This window comes from Scomber scombrus, chromosome 1, assembly GCF_963691925.1.
Source record: "Scomber scombrus chromosome 1, fScoSco1.1, whole genome shotgun sequence".
Taxonomy (NCBI): Eukaryota; Metazoa; Chordata; class Actinopteri; order Scombriformes; family Scombridae; genus Scomber; species Scomber scombrus.
In genome coordinates this window covers 36,400,592-36,408,348 of record NC_084970.1, presented here as the reverse complement: position 1 = coordinate 36,408,348, position 7,757 = coordinate 36,400,592, and positions in this window count along the sequence as shown.

The following is a 7,757-nucleotide window of genomic DNA, read 5'->3' as shown; positions in this document are numbered from 1 at the left end:
TATGTGTTAATTGAATAAAACAAGCAGCATGATGAATGATTAATAGAGGACAATAACATAAGATGCAGTTGTCTTGTTATTCATATAAAAAGCAGCAGAGCAGAATAATATAAGAACAATAGTAGAGGAGGAAAAGGAAACGTCCATAAAGCTTTTAAACTTCCAATAATTCACACTGAACGACTCTCAGCTTCATCATTAACCTTCCTGTCGTCCTCCAGGGTCAAAGTGACCCCGTCTCTCTTTTGACTGTTCCTTCCTTCCTTCCTTCCTCCCTCTTCCTTTGTTCCCTCTTCCTTCCATACTTCTTTCCTCACTTCCTTTCTCCTTTCAATCCTTCTCTCCTTACTCCTTTCCTTCCTTCCTTCCTTCATTCCTTCCTTACTTCTTTGCTTTCTTCCTTCCTTCCTTCCTTCCGTCCTTCTTTCCTTCCTCCCTCCCTCACTCCCTCCTTTCCTTCCTTCTCTCCTTCCTTCCTTCATTCATTTCTTCCTCATTCCTTCCTTACTTCTTTCCTTCTTTCCTTCCTTCCTTCCTTCTCTCCTTACTCCTTTCCTTCCTTCCTCATTCCTTCCTTACTTCTTTCCTTTCTTCCTTCCTTCCTTCATTCATTTCTTCCTCATTCCTTCCTTACTTCTTTCCTTCTTTCCTTCCTCCCTTCCTTCTCTCCTTACTCCTTTCCTTCCTTCCTCATTACTTCCTTACTTCTTTCCTTTCTTCCTTCCTTCCTTCTTTCCTTCCTCCCTCCCTCCCCCTCTCCTTACTCCTTTCCTTCCTTCCTTCCTTCCTTCCTTCCTTTTTTCCTTCCTCCTTCCCTCCCTCCCTCACTCCCTCATTTCCTTCCTTCCTTCCTTCCTCCTTTCCTTCCTTCCTTCCTCCTTTCCTTCCTTCCTTCCTTCCTTCCTTCCTCCTTTCCTTCCTTCTCTCCTTCCTCCTTTCCTTCCTTCTCTCCTTACTCATTTCCTTCCTTCTCTCCTTCCTTCCTTCCTTCCTTCTTTCCTTCCTTCCTTCTTTCCTTCCTCCCTCACTCCCTCCTTTCCTTCCTTCTCTCCTTACTCATTTCCTTCTTTCCTTCCTTCCTTCCCTGAGGACAACAGGAGGGTTAAAGCATGTATGTGGAGAAGTAAACACTGTGATAGTGATAGTTAGACATGACATTGCTCCATTCAGCCCAACGAGCAGAAGAGAAGTCTGACACTGATGTTGGGTGAGCTGCTTTCAGATCAGGTTGAGGTCAAGTTTTATTCACTAAACTAAGGAAACCATTTCTTACTTTGTGGCACAGGAGCAGAGTCATGTTGAAACAGGAGAGAGAGAGAAACACACTGTTGACACACAGCTGGAAGAACTGCTGCTTTAACATCATTTACAGATTTCCTCCACAGTGGAACAAAGAGCCCCCCCCCCCCCCCCAAACCCAAACCCAAACCAGGAAACATCCAGGTTGGATTATCATGTCATCAAATTCAACATGAATCCACTTTAACCCTTAAAACTTATTCCATTAGAAACAGTCAGAGATATAATAAAAATGCTCCAGCTGAGCACTGAGCGGCTGTCAGCTCTATCTGCGTCCGACCATGAGTGACTATCTGCGGCTTCAAAAATCACCCACAAACTGCTCTCTATTCGTGCATTTGCATGTGTGTGTGTGTGTGTGTGTGTGTGTGTGTGTGTGTGTGTGTGTGTGTGTGTGTGTGTGTGTGTGTGTGTGTGTGTGTCAGACTTGCACAGATCAAACTGCTCACAGACCGTTTGAAGTTGCTGCAGCAGCGGGCTTGACAGCTCAAACGCTCCCCGGCTGTTATCCTTTCTACAACCCCCCCCCCCCCCTAAAAAAATCAAGATAAATCTCCAGCTTGCAGTCTTACCTTTGCTGGAGGAGCTGGACCCGGAGCTGTGTCTCCTCGCCGGAGTCAGGTGCTCTCCGCCCCGCAGGGTCTCCAGGCTCGGCGGCGTCTCCGTGACCGGCGTGCCCGGCTCAGAGCAGCTTCTGCCCGGGTCGCTCGCCGCCGAATCCTGCGGGGAAGACTCCATCCATGCACCGATATTGAAAATAAAAATAAAAATATATAAAACACCCAGAAATAGAAAGATTCCTTCTCAGCAGTCAGTAGTTGTTTCGCAGAGAGAAAGTGTTGCTGGCAGCCGGAGGAGCTGCTGCTGCTGCTGCTGCTGCTGTCAGCGCCGTTTGGAGGAGGATTGAAGCCGGGCTGAGAGAGAGGGAGGGCGGCGCTGTGGAGAGCAAAGCTGCCCTCCCTGGAGGTTGACACCCGGACAAGATCCAAAAACTAAACCCTACCACTCTGAACCACAAATGAGGTCTAAAGTCTGTCAGAGACCAACTTCAGTCAAGAGTCACACATATCGATGAAGTAAACTGTGAGTGAAGTTGCTGCAGGTCTGGAGCGATATGAGAGGAAAGGGAAAGGAAAGAATGAGCTTCCTATGAAGCTGCAGCAGAACATGTGGGCATGCAAAGGTAGGGCAGGTTTATTTATGAACATACGCACAAGTGCTTTATATATATATATATATATATATAATTAAAACATCTAATTAAAAGAAACCATTTAAAGTGAAGAACAGAGATACATGTAGGATAAATCAGATACAATTAGACATTAAATAAATATTATATAGTTAAGGAAATATATTATACAACAACACATTAAAGTGCAGATAGAGGGACCAACCAATCAAAGGCTAGGGTTTAATTTAGATGTGGAAGTGACAATAAATGACTGTTTTCAGCTTCATTCACACAATACTGGTGTCACCTTTAATTCAGACCTCTGTCATGACACCTGACTCATCCATCATCCTTTATATGTCATTAAATACAGATATTAAATTGATTTTAAGTAAAGGTTCCAGTTTAGGATTTTCATAAAGAGCTATTGTATGCATATGCTGATATTTAATAATACTTTACTGATGTTGTTACACTTAAAGTAGTGACAGAAGAAGTATTCAGATCCTTAAACTGTAAAAATACTGATAACTAGACTGAATACGACTATTTCTGTTACAGGTTTTATTATTATTTATTATGATGCTTTTATGTTGAAGTAGCATCTTACAGTTGTAGATTGTGATGCTTATTATAACAAATGTGAGCTAGTTTATCACGTTTTGATTTGAAAAGTAACTGCAGCTATCTGATAAATGTAGAGAAGTAGAAATATGAAATAGCATAAAATGAGAATATTCTATTAAAGTATTGGTTCTTTAAAATGCTGCTTAAGTACGATACTTAAATAAATGTACAGTACGAAAGAGTTCAGGCCCCTTACTTTAACCTTTGTGTCGGCCTCCCGGGTCAAATTGACCCCATCTGTTTTGTCTGTTCCTTCCTTCCTTCCTTCCTCCCTTCCTTCCTTCTGCCCTCCTTCCTTTCCTTCCTTCTTTCCTTTCCTCCTTTTCTTCTTTCCCTCCTTCCTTTCCTTCCTTCTTCCTTCCTCCTTACCTTTCCTCCTTTCCTTCCTTCCCTCCTTCCTTTCCTTCCTTATTCCTTCCTTCCTTCCCTCCGTCCCTGCATCCTTCCTTCCTTCTTCCTCCCTTCCTTCCTTCCTCCTTTCCTTCCTTCTTCCTCCCTCCCCTCCTTTCCTTCCTTCCCTCCTTCCTACCTTCCTCCCTTCCTTCCTTTCCTTCCTCCCTCCTTCTCTCTTTCTTTCCTCCCCCTTCCTTACTCCCTTCCTTCCTTCCTTCTTCCTCCGTCCCTCCATCCATCCTTCCTTCCTTCTTCCTCCATTCCTCCTTTTCTTCCTTCCTTCCTTGACTCGAGGACAACAGGATGGTTAATGTTCCTCACATAGACACCACACAGACAGTTTTTAAATGATTGATTCTGTGTATTCATATGCTATATTATTAATAACTATTACTACACACTGATCAGCCACCTGCTTAATATTGTGTAGCTCCTCCGTCGATGCATGGACTCCACTAGACCTCCGAGTGTTTCCTCTGCTATCTGACACCAAGACGTCAGCAGCCTTTAAATCCTGTCAATTGTGAGGTGTGGTCTTCATGGACTGGACTTGTTTTTCCAGCACATCCCACAGACGCTGGACTGGAATGACATCTGGAGAATCTGGAGGCCAAACGAACACCTTGAACTCTTTGTCATGTTCCTTTAAACCAGAACATTTTTACAGTGTTGCAGGGATCATTATCCTGCTGAAAGAGGCCACTGCCTTCAGGGGAAACCCTCGTTATGAAGGGGGGACAGAGTTTAGGTAGGTAAGTGGTACATAAATACAGAGGATAAGGTCAGATATTCCTGTATTAGTCCCACAATGGGGGAGATTTGCATTATTATAGCAGCAAAGTGGACGGTAAAAATAGAAGAGCGTCAATAAAAAAGAATAGGAACAATAAATACTGAAGACATAAGCAATAAAAAAACAATAGTGTGTGTGTGTGTGTGTGTGTGTGTGTGTGTGTGTGTGTGTGTGTGTGTGTGTGTGTGTGTGTGTGTGTGTGTGTGGAGGGGGCAAAAATAAGGTAAATGGAGGTAGAATAACACAGAATGAGGGATTATTTAATAAATAAATGAGGGTCATCAAATGTTAACAGATAACAACTTTCCTAAAAAAAGAATAAAAAGTGTGGCCCCATTAGAACAAAACGCCACCGATTATCACAATAACAAATTACTTGCAGCTTATTGTAACACCACAATGACACTGATCCCCTTTTAACTGCCTCAATCAGCAAGTAGATGCTGGTGTGCTCAGTCAGGAAGGAGGGTGAACCCTTACAAGAGAAACAGAACAGGTGAAAGACAAAAGAAAAGAAACACACACACACACACACACACACACACACACACACACCTACTCCACCTGTAACAGACATCCACATGAGTGCCGGGATCCAACGCTTCCCATTGGCATCACATTGTCTTCTTCCCATCTTGGTGCCATCTCTTCTCCAGGTAAACGAGGCAAACCTTCTTCTGTTGCTCCATGTTTCAGGTCTGATGCTCACAAACCTGTTTGAGGCACTTTCAGCAGTGGACAGTGGTCAGTATGGACACTCTGGTCGTTCTGTGGCTACGCAGCCCCATACTGAACCTGTGAACCAATCAACCTGTCAATCACCACGTAGCCACGCCCTAATGCATACCCTGCTTTATCGTCACATATAAAATCAGGGAGGCCAAAATGTCCCAAATGAACATCATACTGCATTGAAGAAGGCTTTAAACTAGCGATTGAGACCATAAACACATTTTGAAAACGTTTACTGAGGTTAGAAATCAAGTGAGAAGTTGGTGAATTCTCCATTGACTTGTATAGAGACGGAAGTCCTTTTGACACCAAAACGGTCGCCCCCTGGTGGCCTTTTGTTAGAATGCAGTTTTAAGTTACTTCCAGGTTGGCCTCATTTCAGAGGACCGGAACTCCCCGCCTGGGTTTTCCTTATTTTTTCGTACTCCGTGTAGGTCTTAAATTTAATTCATAATGGTCTTAAAAAGTCTTAAATTTAACTTGTTCAAACCTGCAGAAACCCTGAGATTCAACTTTTTGACCAATTTGTGCTTCACTGGCTCCTCTGAAGGATCTTTGCTTTCCATGTGCATCAGTGAGCTCTGGTCGCCCGTGACCCTGCCTCAGGTTCATCGACTGTCCTTCCTTGGACCACGTTTGGTAGCGTACCAGGAAGAACCAACAAGACCTGCTGTTTTAGAGATGCTCTGACCCACATTAACCCTCCTGTTGTCTTTCTGCAATTTTTGTCCTCCTGGGTCAAATTTGACACAGTTCGGTTTGACTTTTCAAAGCATAACATATAAATTATCACCCAATTCTGTGTTAGACCTTTTTAGCCAACTTCATTCCAACTTATCACCACAGGTTTTACATATATTTATTAGAAATTATGGTCAACAGGCCTCATTTAAATGAAACTATATCTCATTTTTGAGTTAACGTCTGTTGTCTTCCCGGATCAAAGTTGACCTGAGGACAGCAGGAGGGTTAAACATCACTATTTGGCCCTGGTCAAAGTCGCTCAGATGTTTACACTTTCACATTTTTCCTGCTTCAAACACAACAATTGACTGTTGATGAAACTCACCTCACCACATTGACAGATGCCACTGAAACAAGATAATGTTATTCACCTCGCCTGACAGTTATCAGCCTGTTTTAATGTTTTGGCTAACTGGTGTATACTTTATTTTCTACATTAAATACTTTTCTCTTTCTAAAAGTGATTGATTTTTAATATATCTTGTCCTAATATGTTCTGTTGTATACTGTACTATTCTAAAATGAACCACTCTGTATACTTTTGGTATATTTTGATGCTGATACTTCAAGGTTTTTCTTCTTGTTCCTACAGTAGAAGCTGATTCACCTTCATCTGCTGAAAGAGTTTCTGTGAGTTTATTGAAAATTGAAAACAATTTGGAGCCAATCCTGGTCCAACATCTTGTGTCCAGCATATTTACAGATTCTGAGAAGCAGTGGGTGTAATTTTAAAGATTTTAATTAGATGATTGAACCATAAGACAGACATTATTATTCAGAGTGGAGTCTTTTCTAAGCTTAAAACATGTCTGGAGGATCTTTAATGAAACTTAACCCTCCTGTTGTCTTGGAGTCAAGGAAGGGAGGGAGGAAGAAGGAAGTAAAGGAGGGAGAGAGGAAGAACGAAGGAAAGGAGGGAGGGAGGAAGGAAAGAAGGAGGGAAAGAAGGAAGGGAGGAAAGGAAGGAAGGAAGGACGGAGGAAAGAAGGAATGAAGGTAGGAGGGAGGGAGGAAAGAAGGAACAAGGTAGGGAGGGAGAAAGGAAAGGAGGAAGGGAGGAAGGAAGGAAAGAAAGACAGAGGAAAGAAGGAAGGGAGGAAGTTAGGGTGGAGGAAAGAACGAGATAGAAGGAAGGAAAGAAGGAGGGAGGGAGGAAGGAAAGAAGGAAGGGAGGAAGAAAGGGGGATGGAGGAAGGAAAGAAGGAAAGAAGGAAGGGAGGAAAGAAGGAACAGTCAAAACAGACGGACTCAATTTGACCCGGGAGGACGACAGGAAGGTTAACTTCAGCAGAATGTTGAAGGCAGGACTTTAACTTGAGTATTTCTACACTGTCGTAACGTTACTTTTATAGATATAGAAAACACATTTCCGCTGCATGCTGTCTGAGCAGAGATGCAGTTATCAAACACGGAGAGGTTTTATTTTATCTTGGACTCTCCTGCAGCCGTCCTCCGCTCAGCGAACCCTGCCAGCTGTGTTACTGCCTCACACTCTACCTTTTCATCATCAGCTTCTTCTATCACTGATTTCCTTTTTGCCAAAAGCTCCACAATGCCTGGAACATTTTAAACGGAGGATATTGCTCCTGATTTCATCACTTTAATTAGTTCAGATGAAATAAAAGAGCTGAATATGATCATTATTTAGAGCCTCGGCAAAGGACTGGAGCGGCCTTCTTCTTTAGCCTGCAGTGAAAAGCCTCGGGAGCGATACTCATTTCCATCTCAGTGCGGCGTAAAGAAACCGTCCACCTGCTGCAAACCTGCTTTTAAACCTCTCTCCGACTAGAGAAGTTACACTTTTATATTCTCCTCCTTAAAGCTTTATCTCAACAGTGCGGAGTCAGCTTTTTCTTTTCCCCGGGTATCGAACACCAGTCGTTCATCTAACCGATAGCAAAGAGGTCAAAGATCAGAAGTCAGAAGTCCAGCAACACAAAACCAATATTTGTCTGTGTTGGATTGATTGGTGTGATGTCAACTACAGACGAGAGA